The following is a 20971-nucleotide window of genomic DNA, read 5'->3' on the forward strand; positions in this document are numbered from 1 at the left end:
TTTCTTGTAAGCTTCCTTTTTGAGTTTAAGCTCACCGAAGATTTTACTGTTAAGCCAAGCTTGTCACCTGCTATATTTGCTATTCTTTCTACATATCGGGATGGTTTGTTCCTGCGCGCTCAATAAGGATCCTTTAAAATACAGCCAGCTCTCCTGGACTCCTTTCTCCCTCATGTTAAGCTCCCAGGGGATCCTGCCCATCAGTTCCCTGAGGGAGTCAAAGTCTGCTTTTCTGAAGTCCAGGGTCCATATTCTGCTGCTCTCCTTTCTTCCTTGCACATCCTACAACCACAGGGTCTGTTTACACTACAACTACAGCCATGTTGGTGGACCCAGTTACAATATGGCCCTTTCCTGACCTGGTTAAGTCACCATTCCACACTGTGGTACATGCAGGAATTTAACCATGTTCCCAGACAATACTAAAGCCTTGGACTGGCCCGTTTACATGGCAAAATGGGATTGAACTTTAACTGGGTTAGAGGACTGCTGCAATGGAACCAGGTCATCTGATGCAGCTGTGTGGAGTCAGACCTTTATACAGTACTTCTCTCCCAGGGCCACATGCACGTATAACTTCCCAGGTCTGGATGCAGTCTCTGTTCAGGGCTCCCAGTTCCTGATGGCCTGAATTTGCCCCTGGGTACCAATACTTGGGTAATAAGTGAAGCATACAACCATGGTTTTGATGCGTGTGGGAAGAAGAAAAGTGGTACCACACGGGAGTGAATTTCAGTTTCATTTGTGTGCAGAATGCAGTCCAATTAGTCAGTGTTTAAGTGAATTCCAGACAGTGATCCTATATATCCTTCGACTCTTTAAAAGCAGAGGCTGCAGTGTTTACCTTCTGTGAGAAGGAAAGACTAATAAAGAAAAAATCGGAATCTGAGTTTTTGGATGGTCTTGTTTCCTCTCCCGCTCACCCAGAAAGAAAGAGCATCCGCAAGCCACTCACAGTGTTACAGACGCTATTGAAGACTTTTCTGCAAGTTCAAGAAATCCAACGTCTCCATGAGATCAAGTGGGTTTATTGCTGGGTGGACCTCTGTGCTGGGAAAGACAACTAAAAACAATCATCTACTTTTTGTAATTCTGGAGGAATCGAGTCAACAGTGCAATTGTTATCCTCTACCCATTAGTGTCCATTTCAGGAGTTGCACAACCTAAACTGATACCTGCTCATTTATATCAATAGACTTTTTGATACTGTTCAGATTGCAGGTGAGGCAATGTAGGAAAAGATGCTACAATAACTGGTGCTTCATCAGTGGTGTTGCTTATTAACCAGGACACTGATGTGAAACCAAATGGTGAAACCTCAGTCACTGATGTGAAGCCTGTAGTGCAAGACTGAAGTCTCTAGCTGGTTGTGAGAAGGACATTAGTGGTGTTGACCAGCTCTGTATGGTGTTTAGCAGTTTAGATCTAAAGGAGTCTTTTTTGTTTCAGTTTTCATGGGGTTCTAACTTCTTACCCCCTGAGGCTCATTTTGAGTTTCTGAGTTTGAACAACCCTCAAATCTAAAGTGAAACCCTGCTGAAACCACCAATTTTTCCCTGATTACAACTTCAAGACTATGAGAAATTGCCAAGTTTTATCTAGTTTCCACCTGCAACCATAAATTGTAGTCTCCTTATCTCTTTGACCCCACAATTGAACAAAACATAACTGCAGGATCACTTGGAACTCAGAGAAGGTTCTCTAAAGGTTCACAAACCTCAACGAATTAGGCTTAAGTTTGGGATTTGTAGATAAACCTACTGCCTGGTCACAAAAACGTCACCTGACTCTAAGGATAACCTAAAGGAAAGTATTAAAAGCGGAGTGTCTGTCTTGGGTCTCTAATAGTATATAGAGCTCAGGAGAGAATCTGGTCTGTAACAGGAAGGTGAGAAGGAGGTATCAGTGCTGGGACAGTGACACTAAAGGATATTAGGAAGCAATCTCTGTTCTTTCCAGTCCTGGAGAAGTGGCTTTTGTAGCAACTTTTTATGAGTTAACAGTAGAAATGCATCACCACTTTTCTGCAGAAGCAGTGAGAGGTATTGTCAGCTGAGACACAAAATAGGATAATTATTTCCATTGATTCAGGTCATCCTAGGTGAAAGATCTTGAATTTTGCTGAAATGAAAATCATTATGGCAGAGCAGGGAAGGATAAAAAAAAAAAAAAAAGGAAAGATTAGGGACCAGAAATTGTGACAAAGCAGGTGTATGAGAATCATTTCAAGAGTGTAAACCTTTCCCTCTAAACTTAGCTACTGCAGAAAGAGCCTCTTATTCCGTGTATAGATTTGAACTAGCACAGTGCTGAACACTGTAGTCCCAATCCACTGAAGGATTTAGGCATTTGCTTATCTTTAAGAATGTGAGTAGTCCCATTGACTAGCGGGATAGAGCCCTATAAGGTTAGTAATTTCAGCATGGTTACAATGATCCCAAATTGCTTTTCAGTGCATTATGCTGAAAAGGACATTACATGATGCTGAAATGCAAAGAGATTGTCAATATTTGTGCTGAATAATCCTTCCAAATCCAGGAAATTACAGTTAGCGTAGATCCCTCTTGATCCTCTTAAGGCAGTGACCCAAATGTGGAAACATTTCTCTAAACTAATGTGGGTTTTCTAAACTAGATAGAAGTCTGGCAGGTCTAGAGTGGCTATGGGATATGGACCCAGATTTAGGGTGACCAGATGTCCTGTTTTTAAAGGGACAGTGCCATATTTAAGCTCTCCTGAAGGTTCCCGACTTTTTCTTAAAAACAGACAAATTGTCCCATGTTTTCTGCCTCCCCCACATCAGTACTGGGGGTCCTGCTGCTGGCCAGATCCCTGTTCCCCAGCTGCCCTCCGACCAGCAGAGAGTGCCGGGGGGAGGAAGTTCAGTGGCTGACGATGGGAGTGGGTGTGCAAGGCTAGTGGTGGGGCAAAGATGTGGAGCGTGGGGCCGGCCGCTCTCCTCACTGGTCCGTCAGCGCAGCCCCCCACTGCGTTCCAGCTCTCGGCCAGCAGGGCTCCGCCCCCCCACCCCATTTCTGGCTGGCACTAGCTGCGTGCTGCAATGGCTCATGAGTGCAGGCAGGTGCCAGGTGGTGGCTGGTTACGTGTCGCCTCTGCTGCCCATCCATCGGCCCTTTATGTCCTCCCCCTCTCACTGACCTCTCCCTGCTTTGCCTGTTCGCCCTGCCCCCACCCAACCCTGCTGCTCCTCCATATCCCCCCACCCCCGGCGTGGCGCATCCCGCTCCTAGCGCTGTGCGGAGAAGTCGGATTGCTCAGCTCACCAACAGCCTGGCCGGCAGGCTCCTTCCTTCCCCCACTGCCTCTGGCTGAGCTGGCACCCCAGGAAAGCCCAAGACCCTCCAGCCTGGGCCGCTGGCCAGGAGCAGCCCAGCCCTGCATGTGCCATAGCCCCGCACAGCGCTGGCACAGGGAAGCCGCTCCGCCCCTCAGCTAAGCTCTGGAGTGGTGGGCGGGGGGGAAGTGATTTCCAGCCTTTTCACACCCTGAACCTGCAGGCTCCACAGCAGCCCCTGGGGCAGGGGCTCAGCACACTCTTCACACCCCACACCCCTGCCCTGAGTCCTGGCAGTGAGCGCAGGGCTCTCTGTCCCCTAGGCACCCTCCCCTGCAGAGCCACCCCTCTGGCCGAGTTCGCAAAAGCCCCTGCAGTCAGGTTCCCTGGGCCCTGGTGCATAATGCAGCCTTAGGGCGTAACCCCTTCCTGACCGCGCTGTAGCCAGGGGAACAGGAGGCGGCTGGGTTACGTTGGTGGCCAGCAGCAGCCTGGAGGTGTTAGCTGCCTTTCGACACTGTGCGGGCAGGAAGGGGTTCCTGCTTCCAGCCACACAGGAGGGAGGAGCGGGGGGGCAGGGGGGAAGCAAGGGGCAGAGAGAATAGGGTGACTAGATGTCCCGATTTTATAGGGACAGTCACGATATTTGAGACTTTATCTTATATAGGCGCCTCTTACCTCCCACCCCCTGTCCCGGTTTTTCACACTTGCTGTCTGGTCACTCTAGGAGAGAAGAACAGATGAGCTCTGCAAAGACACGGGCCAGGTCATCCGTCTCCTCCTCCCCTGTGGCTGGAAGCAGTTCCCATCCCTTCCCCGCTGAAAGTCTGCTGCTGGCCACATTAGTTCATTAATGCTTTCAGAAGTTAAAAGTATTCTCAGGAATTTCTGTTTTAGAAGACAAAGTTTCAGTGTCTTTCACCAAAGAAGAAAGATGGTCTTGAGATTAAAGCATATCTCTGGGACTCCTGAGAACTAGTTTAGTCTGTTTACATTAGATAATAGAAAAAAACTTTCTAACTATAAGGTTAGTTAAGTACTAGACTAGACATTCAAGGGAGGTTGTGGAATCCCTGTCATTGGAGGTTTTTCAGAACAAACATCTGTCAGGGATGGTCTAGGTATACTTGGTCCTGCCTTAGCGTGAGGGGCTAGATTAGAGGAGCTCTTGAGGTCCCTTACAACCTTACTTTTCTATGAGTCTATTCATAGATTTACTACAGATTTGCTGTGTGACTTTAGGCAAGGTGCTTAATCTATCTCTGTGCCTCATTTCATCTCTGTAAAAAGGAGACCATAATACTTCTTTAATGTCTGTGAGGCACTCAGATGCTACAGTGATGAGTGCCATAAAAAAACCTATCAATCAAAAATAAATTAAGAGAGGCAGCTCATGCTGAAGACAGGTGCTCTGTTCTCATTCCTTCAACTTTATGATATTTATATAGCACCCTAGATATACATGGTGATTTATAATAATAAAGTAACATATTGACAGCCCAAGACAAGACCCCTGCCCTGAACAGCTAAGCATTTGCAGCTTTTAAATCACTCACGTCTCCAGGGTAGTGACCACTGAGGTAACGTCATTCCATCTAGAGTTTATCTGGTTTTGCTACTGCGAGTTGCACCATATTAAATTTATTATTTATATTGCTTAGGAAATTCTCATCTTCTATTGAGTTCAGCAACAGCATTTGGCTTTCTACCCACCTCAGCACTCGATTCCACAAATTGGCTATGCACTGTGTGAAGAAATATTTCCATATGCTTGTCCCAAATTAATCTGCTGTTAACTTCAAGTAACTCGTTATTGTAGAATTATGGGGATGGTATAAGCAGGAAAGGATGTTTCTGTTTTTATGCCATCCTTTCGAATCTTAAACACATCACTCAAGTGACTCTTCTTCATATTTTAAATCTTTTCCTTCCCATGCTAATTGATCCTAGGTTTTGGAATCTCTAACAGTATGCAAGTACCTCTAATCATCTTTGTTGTACTTCTCTGAACCTTTCATCTCAATTTAAAGTGAGTTGACCACTGTACTCCAGAGGAAAGATAGATCATTGTTTGAGGTCAGGTCATTATAACATTGTACACATCCTCAACTACCTAGGACTTCACATCTGTCAACAGGCTGCCAGCATGGAACCTGCTAACAAGGCTAGAACTCAAATCTTTCTGAAGTCAGTGGGCTTTGGATGAGGCCTTGTCCACTTGAGCTAAGTGAGAGTAACCTTCAGGTGCTTTTTGTAAAGAGCCCATGACACACAGTTGGACAGTCCAAATCCCCTCCAGTAGAGGGTAGTGGTGCACATACACATTACTTAGTTCCTTTCAATATTATTTTTCTGCACCTTTGTTCAATGCTCCTTAGCATGGTGGTTGCTTTTTTAACTGCAGTTTCACATTGGGCCAGTAACTCGGTTGAGACTCCTGAGCCATCTTCCTCAATGGAGCCTGCAAGTTCCAAGCTCTTGGTGTATTTGTAGAGATATCTGCCTGTTTTGGGAAATATGTGTGTGACATTACGCTGTACAAGTTACATTTCATTTTCCAACGTGCTATGCCGTTTAACTCCATCTGGGATTTCTCACAGTTTCACTAGCTTCTTCCTCCAGAGTCATTGAATTAGCAGGTTAGGATGTGAGTTAACCATTGTCCTATACTGCAGAGAATCAAGGCTACTAATTGTCTGTGTCAATAGCCCTATAGTGCTAACAGCTAAAGGAAATGCTCCTTGAACTTGGTGGGGAGGGGAGCATAGGTGACACTTGTATAAAAATCGTTAATGTCGGCAACAGCTAGAGTGACCAGATAGCAGATGTGAAAAATCGGGACGGGGGTGGGGGGTAATAGGTGCCTATATAAGAAAAAGCCCCAAATATCGGGACTGTCCCTATATAATCGGAGCAGCTGGTCATCCTAGCAACAGCAGAACTAGCCATCTTGCAGTTATACTAGCCCACCCGCCCCCCACTCCTTCTTTGCCCCCTCCTCGCCTCTTACCCCCTCCTCATCTCCTTCTCTTACCCCACCCCCTTCCTTCCCCTCCTGCCTCTCCCCATCTCCTCTTACCCCCAACCCCTCTTCTCCTCCCCCTTTCCCCCTCTTGCCCCTCCCCCTTTCCCCTGGCCCCTCCCCTTCCCCCTCCTATCTCTTACCCCTCCCCCTGGCCCCTCCCCTTTGTCCCCTCTAACTTCTCCAGTCACCCCCCCCCTTCTTCTCCCCCTCAGTCCCCTTAGAGCATCACAGCCCTTCTGACACCTCCCATTGGCTCCGCCGGCACCCACGTGACACCATTTGTAAAAGGGCGGGGGCAAGCCCTTGACCAAGCGCCTCCGAGCGGCAGGGAAGGGGGCGGGGCGATGAGCGTGCCTGCGTGCGTGCGAGCGAGCGCGCCGAGGGGCGCGCGACGGAGCGGTGGAGGGGTGGTGTCTCGTGCGCGGGTGCGCGCCGGCCCCCGGGGAGCTCAGAGCCGGCGCGTGCGGCGCGCGACGGCCGGCGGCGGGAGTGCACGAGCTGCTGCTACTTGCTGCGCCCTTGCCGGGGGGAGGGGTCAGTGCGCGGCAGGCAGGTGAGTGTGCGGGACGAGGCGCGGCGGGGGCAGCCCGGGGGGGGCGGGGCGGTGCCAGCTCCAGCTGCAACAATGGGAAGGTGCGGGGGGGGGTGAGACCGTGACTGCCCCCGGCTCGGGAGGACCCCGTGTGTGGGGCACGCTGGGAGTTTGGGGAGGGGGGGTCATCTCCCTTGCCCTGGGGCTGAGTCCGCCCCCGTGCGTGCGGGTCGCTGGGCGCCCAGGGTGGGGGGCGCTGGGGATGAGTCAGCCCCTTCCCACACACTCCCCGCCTCCGGGCTGCCCTGGAGGGTGGCATGCACAGGATGCTCTGCAGTGGGGCACTCTGGAGCTGGGTGCAGCTCCTGCAGATGGGGATGCCCCCGTATATGATGTCCTGGAGCTGGCCGAATGCTCCCTCTTCTTAGTGCATCCTTAGGTGGTAGAGATTGTGCCTTACAGTCTGGAGGAAGGTGCTGACGGGGTTAAGTCCCCTGGGTAGGATGTGCCAATATTTGGTTGGGAGAAGAGCATCATGCATGAGGCAGAGTCGCGCTGAACATTTTTGCACTTGGAGAAAGTCAGTGGGGGTACAGCCATACAAACTGTGATGCCTAGCGACACTTTCAACAAACAAAGCATAGAAATAAATGGTCCGTGTTCAGAATGGGGAGAGGTAAATTACAGAGCAGTCCAGGGATCTGTACTGGGACTACTGCTCTTCAGCGTATTCATAGATGATCTGGAAAAAGGAGTAAACAGGGAGGTGGCAAAGTTTGCAGACAATATGAAATTACTCAAGATAGTTAAGTCCAAAGCTGACTGCAAAGAGTTACAAAAGGATCTCACAAAACTGGGTAACAAAATGGCAGATTAAATTCAGTGCTGATAAGTGCGAATTAATGCACATTGGAAAACTATACATACAAAATGATGGGGTCTAAATTAGCTGTTACCACTCAAGAAAAAGATCTTGAAGTCGTCATAGGTAGTTCTCTAAACACATCAACTCAATGCGCAGTGGTAGGCAAAAAAAGCTACCAGAACATTAGGAACCATTAGGAAAGAGAGAGATAAAAAGACAAGTATCAGAGGGGTAGCTGAGTTAGTCTGAATCTGTAAAAAGTAACTGAGGGTCCTGTGGCACCTTTAAGACTAACAGAAGTATTGGGAGCATAAGCTTTCATGGGTAAGAACCTCACTTCTTCAGATGCAAGTAATGGAAATCTCCAGAGGCAGGTATAAATCAGTATAGAGATAACGAGGTTAGTTCAATCAGGGAGGGTGAGGTGCTCTGCTAGCAGTTGAGGTGTGAACACCAAGGGAGGAGAAACTGCTTCTGTAGTTGGATAGCCATTCACAGTCTTTGTTTAATCCTGATCTGATGGTGTCAAATTTGCAAATGAACTGGAGCTCAGCAGTTTCTCTTTGGAGTCTGGTCCTGAAGTTTTTTTGCTGTAAGATGGCTACCTTTACATCTGCTATTGCGTGGCCAGGGAGGTTGAAGTGTTCTCCTACAGGTTTTTGTATATTACCATTCCTGATATCTGACTTGTGTCCATTTATCCTTTTGCGTAGTGACTGTCCAGTTTGGCCAATGTACATAGCAGAGGGGCATTGCTGGCACATGATGGCATATATAACATTGGTGGACGTGCAGGTGAATGAGCCGGTGATGTTGTAGCTGATCTGGTTAGGTCCTGTGATGGTGTTGCTGGTGTGGATATGTGGGCAGAGTTGGCATCGAGGTTTGTTGCATGGGTTGGTTCCTGAGTTAGAGCGTTATGGTGCGGTGTGTGGTTGCTGGTGAGAATATGCTTAAGGTTGGCAGATTGTCTGTGGGCGAGGACTGGCCTGCCTCCCAAGGTCTGTGAAAGTGAGGGATCATTGTCCAGGATGGGTTGTAGATCACTGATGATGCATTGGAGAGGTTTAAGCTGAGGACTGTAGGTGATGGCCAGTGGAGTTCTGTTGGTTTCTTTTTTGGGCCTGTCTTGTAGCAGGAGGCTTCTGGGTACACGTTTGGCTCTGTTGATCTGTTTCTTTATTTCCTTGTGTGGGTATCGTAGTTTTGAGAATGCTTGGTGAAGATCTTGTAGGTGTTGGTCTCTGTCTGAGGGGTTGGAGCAGATGCGATTGTACCTCAGTGCTTGGCTGTAGACGATGGATCGTGTGGTGTGACCGGGGTGGAAGCTGGAGGCATGAAGGTAGGCGTAGCGGTCGGTGGGTTTTCGGTATAGGGTGGTGTTAATGTGGCCATTGCTTATTTGTAGTGTGGTGTCTAGGTAGGTGGTGTCTAGATAAAAAGACAGAAAATATCATCATGCTGCTATATATATCCATGGTATGCCCACACCTTGAACACTCTGCAATTCTGGTCGCTCCATCTCAAAAAAGAATTGGAAAATGTACAGAGAAGGGCAACAAAAATTATTAGGGGTATGGAACAGCTTCCATATGAGGAGAGATTAAAAAGGTTGGGACCATGTTTCTTAAAAAAGAGACGACTAAGGGGGGATATTGAGGTCTGTAAAATCACGAATGGACTAGAGAAAGTGACTAAGGAATGTTATTTACCTGTTCAGGTAACACAAGAACCAGCGATCCCCTGACGAAATTAATAGGCAACAGGTTTAAAAGAAACAAAAGGAAGTAATTCTTCATACAATGCACAGTCAACCTGTAGAAGTTGTTGCTAGGGGATGTTGTGAAGGCTAAAAGTATAACTGAGTTTAAAAAAAAGAATAAGATAAGTTCAGGGAGGAAAGGCCCATCAATGGCTATTAGCCAAGATGGTCAAGGATGCAATTCCATGCTCTGGATTGTCCCTAAGCCTCTAATTGCCAGATGCTGGGACTGGACAACAGCGGATGGATTACTCAGTAATTGCCCTGTTCTGTTCATTCCCTTTGAAACATCTGACATTGGCCACTGTCGGAAGACCCACGAAAGCTTATGCTCTAATAAATTTGTTAGTCTCTAAGGTGCCACAAGTACTCCTGTTCTTCTTTTTGCGGATACAGACTAACACGGCTGTTACTCTGATACTGGGCTAGATGGTCTGACCTAGTATGTCTGTTCTCATGTTCTTATGTGTGTATATGTGGTGGTATACATTTGTTGCAATGTGCATGAGGACTCTGAGATCTGAAGCAGCGGAAGTAATAGGTGCTGCATGGCAAAAGTGGTAGTGGCCACACAGAACTAGCATGGTTCTAGATACTTGAGTATATTTGATTGCCTTTTTTCTTGCCATGTGTTTCAGCTTTAAGTAAATAAAAACTAGGTTGGTGAAAGTCCCCAGCATCTCTCAGTTGCCACCCAATTACAATTATGAAAATGTGTGTTTAAATGGTTAGACTCATAATAGTTCTTTGGCCAGGTATACACTTCAAACTTACTTTGGTATAGCTACATCGCAGAGGGGTGGGAAAAATCCAGGAGAGCTTCTGCCGTCGACATAGCTACTGCCTCTCACAGAGGTGGATTAACTACACCAGCGGGAGAAGCTCTCCTGTCGGTGTAGTAGCATCTTCACTAAAGTGCTTCGCTGTATGTGTAAACAAGCTTTCAGTTTCCCTCTCAGGCTATGTATTTAACTCAAATTATTGCAGACTATTTGTATTGGATGATCTGAATCTGGAAAATGGCAGAGGGCTATGGTCTAGTCCAGGGGTCGGCAACCTTTCAGAAGCGGTGTGCCGAGTCGTCATTTATTCACTCTAATGTAAAGTTTTGCGTGCCAGTAATACATTTTAACGTTTTTAGAAGGTCTCTTTCTATAAGTCTATAATATATAACTAAACTACTGTTGTATGTAAAGTAAATAAGGTTTTTTAAATGTTTAAGAAGAAGCGTTATTTAAAATTAAATTAAAATTCAGAGAACCGGTGGCCAGGACCCGGGCAGTGAATGTGCCACTGAAAATCAGCTCGTGTGCCGCCTTTGGCACGCGTGCCATAGGTTGCCTACCCCTGGTCTAGTGAGTGGATGGGTTCTGGGCTGAAATCAGGAGTCCTGAGTTCTGTTCTCAGTGCTTTGGGGGCAGTGACTGTGTCTTGCGGAATGTGCATGCACACGTGTAGTGTCTTGCACAATAGGGCTCATGGGGCAGTGATCTCATTTGAGCCCTCTAGGCCAGGGATGGCCAACCTGAGCCTGAGAAGGAGACAGAATTTACCGATGTACATTGCCGAAGAGCCACAGTAATATGTCAGCAGCTCCCCTGCTCCCAGTATCTTCCACCCACCGGCAGCCCCGATCAGCACCTTAACCTCCTTCCCCGCACCTCCTGATCAGCTGTTTCGTGGTGTGCAGGAGGCTGGAGGGGGGAGGGGAGGAGCGAGGACACGGCAGGCTCAGGGGAGGAGGCAGGAAGGGGTGGAGTAGGGGGCAGGACCTGTGGCAGAGCCAGGGGTTGAGCAGTGAGCAACCCTGGCACATTGGAATGTTGGCGCCTGTAGCTCCAGCCCTGGAGTTGTTGCCTGTACAAGGAGCCGCATATTAACCTCTGAAGAGCCGCACGTGGCTCCGGAGCCACAGGTTGGCCACCTCCGCTCTAGGCATTAGTGTGATATCGTTAATTAAAAAACAACCCCTTCTTCATCTGACTGTCATTTTGGGGCTTAGATTAAAAAATACCAATGTTCAGCCAGACAGACCCTTTTGAGACGCTAGCTCTGGATGCTGGTGTCTTATTCCAAAATGTGTGTGGTGTACATCTTATACAACCAGTATTACTAATCCCAGCAATTAGTCTAAATCTTGGGTTTTATGTTACTGCCAGCTTCTAACGAATTCAATTATAACTTTATCTGCCCACTCAGAGGAACTGAGATTTAAGCCGAATGAATGGATTTTTTTTGTGCGCATCCTTCTTGGTAAACTTGTTCAGCAAGAATACGAGCCTTAGGCTCTGTTCACACTACGGATGTTTGCCAGCACAGCTGTGACGGTGAGGGGTGTGAGCCTATCCCTGACTGATATAGCTGTGCCAGCAGAAGCCCTAATTGTAGTGGCTAGTATAGCCCTATAGGGATGCACGTGGAGTTACTGATGGCCATGGAAAGAAACAAACCACAAGTCAATGGAAGTTGATACCTTGTGTATATAACCAACTCGTTTCATAAGATCCCCTACTTTGCACCAGACTGGATTTAAAGGCACCCTGATTTGTGTCATGTTTGTGCTATATTCTACAACAGTTGGAATTAAATTCAGAACTGGGAGATTTTACGGATTTGGGACTCTAGCTCGTGTTTCACAAATGCTTAATACAGGTGTATTTGCCTGTTCTCCACTTTAGCAATTCTTGGCAGCACCTAGCAGTACATCAAAATTGTCATTGTGTTCCAGTGTTAAGCAATGGAGAGGAATGTGGTAATTCACTCTCTTCTGAGCTACTGTTTGAGGCAGTCTGCTGGCAATTCAGGAAGGCAGGGCTGCATCAAGCTAAATTTGGTAGGTTTGCTTCTCAACCATAAGGATTAGAAATGTCATTAGAAATAAAATTTTAAATTCTGGAGCACAACTGCAGGCTAATAGGTGCTTAATCACTTGGCTTCAAACATAGGTGTCTTTCCCTAGCTTTACTCTGTGCCTGCAAAGTTAAAACTTTATTTGTTTTCACGTGCTTATTATTTTGTGAAATTCTCAGTTGGGACCAACTGAAATTTCTCATTCTTGGTCTCAGCATAGAGGAGAGAGGGATATATATATATATATATATATATATATTTTTTTTTTGAAAGTTAGAGGGAAAGTCCCTTTAGGTATTTTACTGGCAACAGTGTGTGGGTGAAACACAGCATTTCAAGACCCTTTACTCATCAGTAACTGAAACAGGTGATCAAAAAAAACCTCCAGAGTAGCACTTGTTGAGGAGTTGGCCCTTGGTAGCATTAATGGGGGAAATTTCAACACTCGTAAAGAGAGATGATTGAAAAATCACTTGTGGGCCTGGGCACCTGGCATCTTTGAACAATTCCCAATGAAGGTCTACCTCCTTTGTTTCCCAGGATGCAGGATCCCTGGGGGTGACTGCTGCTGCTCCTAGCGTAGCTTGCGGGAAGGAGAGTGTAAATGTTTCATTAGAACGCACACAGCACAGTCATCCCAATGATGCAAGTGTTGATCCTTGTACAAAGCTGCACCATTTTAAAGTGATTTAGTTAAACTGGTGCAACCTCTGTGTGGACATTCAAGAATGTAAACCTTGTTTATATTGACTTAGTTTAAAGGGGTCCCTTACCAAAATTCAGATCGAGTATCCACACAGAATGGAGCTGGATGTATGTGTGTGACTTAAAAAAATACTTTTAGTTAAACCGGTCCAACTTTGTGTGTAGACAGGAACTGAAGTCTGCTTTGTTCGGTTGCTGCTGCCCTCCTCCACTGCTTTCCCAGGTGTGCTGCTGCTGTTCTGTTAACCCAGTCTTGCAAAACAAAAAAATAAAAAAAGGCTCCAGCTAAATCAGCTCAACAGCAAAGCTGTGAACTCGTCCCACTGCCACCCTGTTCATGTTTGTGAGGTGTGATCTTCAGAGCCTTGTTGTGACTATTTAAATGCTAGCATACGTGAGTGGATTCTCTTTCTCACAGGGCTTGTCTTCACTATTATTCTTTGTATTACCCTAGAGTCTGGGACCCCATTGAGCTAGGCACTGAACAAATGTAGAACAAGAAGACCCAAAGAGATTACAATCTAACGGCTAGTCTACACTGGCAGTGCTAAAGCGCCACCTCGTGTGGTCGCGGTGCAATGCCGGGAGAGAGCTCTCCCAGCTCTCTAAAAAAAACCCACCTCCACAAGAGGTGTAGCTCCCAGCGCTGGTGCCCTGTCTACGCTGGTGCTTTACAGCGCTGAAACTTGCTGCGCTCAGAGGGGTGTTTTTTTCACACCCCTGAGCGAGAAAGCTGCAGCGCTGTAAATTGCCAGTGTAGACAAACCCTAAGTATAAGTAGGGCCCTACCAAATTCACAGCCATGAAAAATGTATCATGGACTGTGAAATCAGACCCTCCTCCCCCGTGAAATCTAGGGTATGTGTGGGAGGGGCAGGGCTAGGGGTGCCCCTGCTGGGGGCACCTACTGTGCCTGGGTTCCAAAAGTTGAGGAACTTGAGTTATAATTTGAGAACAGCCCCTAACTCAGTGGTGCCCAAATTTTTCGTGTCCTCTCCACCAGTAATGGAATCGATCCATGCTCCTCCTCCATTACCGCACAACCTAGGCTTCCTCCACAGCAGAGCTGGGGCTGAAGGCGGAACTGGGGATGGGGGGAGAGGCTAGAGGCGGAGCTGGCCTGGGGCCAAAGAGGGAATGAGGGCAGAGCTGGGCAGAGGGTGGAGTGGAGCTGTGGCTGGGGGGCAGAGCAGGGCTTGGGGGCGCTCCCTCCCTGTCCCCTGTGGGACATACCACACGCCCCCCCCCAACGTTCCTCTGTGTCTCCCTCGGGGGGCACCTCACAGTTTGGGGACCACTGCCCTGACTCAAGTCCTGTCCGCACTCAAAGTGGACTGATCTTGAGTGTGGTGGTTCTTTTAACTTGAGTTGGCTGGCAAGTCTGGGGTAAAGGCTAATGCTAGAGGAAGCACAACCAACTGCTAACTTGACTACTGTGGTGGACGCAGGCCAGCTCAACTCATGTGCTGCTAGTCCTCCAGTGCCTTCCTATAATTCCTCCTGTGTGCCCAGAAAGGACAAAGTTCTCCCACTATTCACTGGGGGAGAGAGAATTCCTAGAGCAGCTCAACTTGCTGCATTACAAAGAACCCTGGTGTATGCCCCCAGAAATCTTAGTGCCACGCATGAGTGAGTGCAGAGAAGTGTGGACATAGCAACTTGAAAGCTTTTTCACAATGTGGCTGCTCTCACTCAGGTTAGGATTAAATTTAAATGTAGATAACTCAAGTGAACTCTGTGAAGATGTACCCTCAAATAAAAGAAGGCCATTAGGGGTCAGATTCAATGCTAAGTGAAGCCAAAGGAAAGGCCTCCATTTACTTCAGTGGGAGGTGGTTTGGGTCCCAAGTGTCGAATACCTATCTGCACACAGAGTTACGGTTATATATTTAAATACAAGTCATGCAACGGGAGACAGCTCTTAGAAACGAGACTAAGCCATGTTACTCTCCTGAAGACAATGCAAAAAAAAAAAAAAAAAAAAGAAAAGAGAGAAATCTTTACCATCTAACCAGTCACGTTTAGGGCAGTGTATACACAGCTCCCGGCAACTTCAGTTACATGTGCATATTTCTTCTTTTTATTCTAGGCAATGCCACCTATTGGTGATGCCCCATGTTACCTTCTGCTATAGAAAAAATAAGCTGCCATGGGATAAGAGGGAAGATCCTTTCATGGATTGAGAACTGGTTAAAAGACAGGGAACCAAGGGTAGGAATAAATGGTAAATTCTCAGAAAGGAGAGGGGTAACTAGTGGTGTTCCCCAAGGGACAGTCCTCGGACCGATCCTATTCAACTTGTTCATAAATGATCTGGAGAAAGGGATAAACAGTGAGGTGGCAAAGTTTGCAGATGATACTAAACTGCTCAAGATAGTTAAGTCCAAAGCAGACTGTGAAGAACTTCAAAAAGATCTCACAAAACTAAGTGATTGGGCAACAAAATGGCAAATGAAATTTAATGTGGATAAATGTAAAGTAATGCACATTGGAAAAAATAACCCCAACTATACATACAATATGATGGGGGCTAATTTAGCTACAAGTCAGGAAAAAGATCTTGGAGTCCTCGTGGATAGTTCTCTGAAAATGTCCACGCAGTGTGCAGAGGCGGTCAAAAAAGCAAACAGGATGTTAGGAATCATTAAAAAGGGGATAGAGAATAAGACTGAGAATATATTATTGCCCTTATATAAATGGATGGTACGCCCTCATCTCAAATACTGCATACAGATGTGGTGGTCTCATCTCAAAAAAGATATACTGGCACTAGAAAAGGTTCAGAAAAGGGCAACTAAAATGATTAGGGGTTTGGAATGGGTCCCATATGAGGAAAGATTAAAGAGGCTAGGACTCTTCAGCTTGGAAAAGAGGAGACTAAGGGGTGATATGATAGAGGTATATAAAATCATGAGTGATGTGGAGAAAGTGGATAAGGAAAAGTTATTTACTTATTCCCATAATACAAGAACTAGGGGTCACCAAATGAAATTAATAGGCAGCAGGTTTAAAACAAATACAAGGAAGTTCTTCTTCACGCAGCGCACAGTCAACTTGTGGAACTCCTTACCTGAGAAGGTTGTGAAGGCTAGGACTATAACAGAGTTTAAGAGAGAACTGGATAAATTCATGGTGGTTAAGTCCATTAATGGCTATTAGCCAGGACGGGTAAGGAATGGTGTCCCTAGCCTCTGTCTGTCAGAGGATGGAGATGGATGGCAGGAGAGAGATCACTTGATCATTGCCTGTTAGGTTCACTCCCTCTGGGGCATCTGGCATTGGCCACTGTCGGTAGACAGGATACTGGGCTAGATGGACCAAAGGTCTGACCCGGTACGGCCTTTCTTATGTTCTTATGTAGAATTAATTACACCTGGTGCTTTGAGAAAAGGTAACAGCCCTCTGATTAATCAGCCATCCACTGAGAAAATAATTGGGCCCATACTTGAGCAAGGACTGCTAAAGAAGGTTCTCCCCGCTGCACCCCAGCAAACTCAATAAATTCAATTTAATTACTTAGTGAGATTTTGTTACTTCCACAACGTTTAAAAATGTCCCTGGCACATGGCTGTTAATTAGGTAATGTAACAGCTCCCAAGAAACACTCATTGTTTAAGTAATTCTTATACAGCGTAAGCAAAAAATTCTTTTTTATTGTTGTATGTTCTAGTAGTTAAAAATTTCTAGGTTGCTTCCAGCAGAAAAGAAATCAATAATAGCAGTAATGAAGTTTGACTACAGAGCTCATTATAAGTTAATACGTTTTAAAAAAAAATTGAGTGCAGGGGAACCATAGTTAAAAATTGGGCTTTAAGTCAGATGCCTCTTGTTTAACCATGTTCTAACACCTTAAGGTTGTGTGTTCTTAAGTCAAATCTGAGTGAAAGCAAGGCAATTTCGTAGTTACCAGATCGCGTTAGACTATGAAGACCCTAGGGTTTACCTTGGACTTGCTAACTTGTGTGAAAACTGCAAACTGCTTTGTCTTCATTAGAGTTTAGAATGCACCTCTCTTTTTAAGGATTTGCCTACACCAACAATTAGACTACAGCAACCCCGGGCTAGCCTGCAGCTGTCTAATTCTCCCTGTGCACCTTGCTGACATGCATTAACAGCCTGTTGAATGCTTTGCTCTGATCCTCTTTTTGGAAGGGGACTAGCTCACAGTGCATTAACGAACTGTTAACATGCATTAGCAGGGTACATGTAGTTACACCACAGCAAGCTAGTGTAGGGTAAATTCACACCCCAGCTTACTGTAGTCTGTGGTTCCTGTAGACAAGCCCTATGCTTTCTGTTGTCAGTTTCTTTCCCAACCAGCTCTGTGGAGGACAAAGTGGGTGGCATTTCTTTTTTTTTTTTTTCCTTCCCCTTCCTTTTGCTGCTGCTTCCTCTATGCTCTGTTCCGCTCCCCTTGTTGAATTCTCCTTCTTACCTCTTTCCCTAAAAATAGCTGCAACAGCAGCAGTTTGCAAACCTCAGGGGGAGAGGGCCAGTGAGCTCTTACTGTCCTCAGAAAGACAGTGGTGATCTTAACTAGCTGAAGGATCTGAGTAGTGTCAGAGCACATTGTCCTTCCTTGCCCTGTGAACATGCTCATCTTCTGCCCCACACTGGAACACGGAACCCTGCTGCACTCAGTTCTAGAGTCTGGCAGAGTCTAAAGCTGTTGTTCCCCTGGAACTGCTGGGACAAGGAAGATGAAGTGCTGAGTAGGGCTGGAACAATAGGCCCTTGGTCAGAAAAATGAGGAGGCTGGCTAAACGGAAATTAAACGGAACAATCAACAGTGAAATGCCTGCAAACTGCATGGAGATTATTTAAAAACACTATAATAGAGGCTAGACTAAATGTACACTCCGAATAAAAAACAAACAAACAAGGATTAAAAAAAAAAAAAAGCCACCATGGCTAAATAGCAGAGTAAAAGAAGCAATTAGAGGCAAAAAGGCATGTTTTAAAAATTGGAAGTCAAATCCTCCTGAGAAGAATAGAAAGGAACATAAACTCTGGCAAGTCAAGTGTAATAAGGCATGTGAAAAAAAGAATCTGAAGAGCAACTAGCAAAAGACACAAAAACCAATGGCAAAAAAATTAAGTACATCAGAAGCAGGAAGTCTGACAAACAATGAGTAGGGCCACTGGATGATCAGGTGCTAAAGGAACGTTCAAGGAAGACAAGGCCATTGTGGAGAATCTAAATGAATTCTTGGCATCAGTCTTCATTACAGAGGGTGTGAGGGAGATTCCCACACCAGAGCCATTCTTATGTGACAAATCTGAAGAACTGTCCCAGAGTGAGGTGTCAATAAGAGGAGGTTTTGAAAGAAATTGATAAATTGTTAAACTCTAATAAGTCAGCAGGACCTTATAGTATTCTTCCAAGAGTTCTGAAGGAACTCAAATGTGAATTTACAGAACTACTAACTGTAGTATGTAACCTGTCACTTAAATCAGCCTCTGTACCAGATGACAGGAGGATAGCTAATGTAATGTAGATTTAAAAAAAAAAAAAAAAAAAAAGGCTCCAGAGGTGATCATGGCAATTACAGGCTGGTAAACCTAACTTTAGTATCAGGCAGATTGGTTGAAACTATAGTAAAGAACAGAATTACCAGACACATAGATGAACACAGTATATTGAGGAAGAGTCAACACAGCTTTTGCAAAGAGAAATCATACCTCACCAATCTATTAGAATTCACTGAAGGTGTCAACAATGGATATAATGAACTTGGACTTTCAGAAAGCCTTTGAGAAGATCTCACACCAAAGATGGCATAAAAAGTAGGAGACTGCTAATAAAATTTGCAGATGACACAAAGTTGGGAGGTATTACCAATATGAAGGAGGACCGGAATATCATACAAGGAGATACGGAGGACCTTGAAAACTGGAGTAATAGAAATGGGATGAAATTTAGTAGTGCAAATTGCAAGGTCATGCACTTAGAGACTATAAACAATTTTTTTTGCCATTAGCTGGGGATGTATCAGTTGGAAGCGACAGAGGAGGAGAAAAACTTGGGTGTATTGGTCAATTATAGGATGACTATGAGCTGCCAATGTGATGAGGCCATGAAAAAGGCTAATACGATCCTAGGATGCATCAGGTGAGGTATTTCCTGTAGAGATAGGGAAGTGTTATTGCCATTATACAAGGCACTGGTGAGACCTTATCTGGAACACTGTGTGCAGTTCTGGTCTCCCATGTTTAAGAAGGATGAATTCAAACTGGAACAGATGCAGAGAAGGGCTACTAGGCTGATCAGAGGAATGGAAAACCTACTTTATGAGAGGAGACTCAATGAGCTTGGCTTGTTTAGCCTAACCAAAAGAAGGTTGAGGGGAGATATGATTGCTCTCTATAAGTACATCACAGGGATAAGTACCAGGGAGGGAGAGGAGGTATTTAAGTAAAGTGCCAATGTGGACATAAGAACAAATGGATGTAAACTGGCCATCAACAAGTTTAGGCTTGAAATTAGACAAAGGTTTCTAACCATCAGAGGAGTGAAGTTCCGGAACATCTTTCAAAGTGGAGCAATGGGGGCAAAAAACCTAACTGGCTTCAAAACTGAGCTTGATAAGTTTATGGAGGGCGTGGTATGATGACATTGCCTACAAGGGCACATAGCCGATCTGCGACTGCTAGTAGCAAAAATTCGGAATGGCCGGAGATGATGCACTAGATGGGGAGGGCTCTGAGTTACTACAGAGAATTCTTTCCCAGGTGTCTGGCTGGCAGGTCTTGCTGGCATGTTCAGGGTTCAGCTGATTGCCATATTTGGGGTTGGGAAGGAATCTCCCCCCGGGTCAGATTGGCAGAGACCCTGGGGGGTTTTCGCCTTTCTCTGCGTCATGGGCCACTTGCAGATTTAAACCAGAATAAATGGTGGCGTCTCTGTAATTTGAAGTCTTTAAATCATGATTTGAGGACGTCAGTAACTCAGCCAGAGGTTGGGGGTTTATTACACGAGGAGGTGGGTGAGTTTCTGTCGCCTGCAGTGTGCAGGAGGTCACGATGGTCCCTTCTGGCCTTAAAGTCTATGAGTCTGAGGTCCTCTCGTGGATCAGTTATTGCTCAAAAGATAGGAAACAAAGGGTAGGGATAAATGGGCAGCTTTCACAATGGAAAGTGGTAAATAGTTGGGTCCCCTAAGGATCTGTATTGGGACCTGTGTGGTTCAACATATCCATAGGTGATCTGGAAAAAAGGGTAAACAGTTAAGAGGCAAAGTTTGCAGATGATATAAAATTACTCAGAATAGTTAAATCCTAAAAACTGCAAAGAATTACAAAAAAAAACAGGAGTACTTGTGGCACCTTAGAGACTAACAAATTTATTAGAGCATAAACTTTCGTGGACTGGATCTCACTAAGATGGGTTAAATTAGCTGTTACCACTCAAGAAAGAGATCTTGGAGTCACTGTGGATAGTTCTCTGAAAACATCCTCTCAATATGCAGCGTCAGTCAAAAAAAACCCAAATAGAATGTTAAGAGCCATTAGGAAAGGGATAGATAAGACAGAAAATAGCACGTCTCTATATAAATTCATGGTAACCACACAGCTTGAATACTGTGGGCAGATCTGGTCATCCCATGTCAAAAAAGATACCTTGGAATTGGAAAAGGTACAGAGAAGGGCAACAAAAATGATTAGGGGTAGGAACTGCTTCCATATGAGGAGTGGTTAAAAAGACTGGGCCTTTGTCTATGACCTGGTCCCCACTAAGCCCCCACTTCGGACTAAGGTACGCAAATTCAGCTACGTTAATAACGTAGCTGAATTCGAAGTACCTTAGTCCGAACTTACCGCGGGTCCAGACGCGGCAGGAAGGCTCCCCCGTCGATGCCGCGTACTCCTCTCGGCGAGCTGGAGTACCGGCGTCGACGGCGAGCACTTCCGGGATCGATTTATCCCGTCTTAACCAGA

The 20971-nt window shown here is 45.8% G+C and overlaps 1 protein-coding gene across 1 annotated transcript in view; it reads left to right on the forward strand.

The window, feature by feature from the left end:
- The first annotated feature begins 6732 nt into the window (after positions 1-6732).
- PTP4A3 (protein tyrosine phosphatase 4A3) overlaps positions 6733-20971 on the forward strand; it is a 168579-nt gene continuing 154340 nt past the window's right edge. The window contains exon 1 of the mRNA XM_054017280.1: positions 6733-6873. The gene's annotated coding sequence lies outside the window, so the exon portion shown is untranslated. The remainder of the gene's footprint in view (positions 6874-20971) is intronic.

This window comes from Malaclemys terrapin, chromosome 2, assembly GCF_027887155.1.
Source record: "Malaclemys terrapin pileata isolate rMalTer1 chromosome 2, rMalTer1.hap1, whole genome shotgun sequence".
NCBI lineage: Eukaryota > Metazoa > Chordata > Testudines > Emydidae > Malaclemys > Malaclemys terrapin.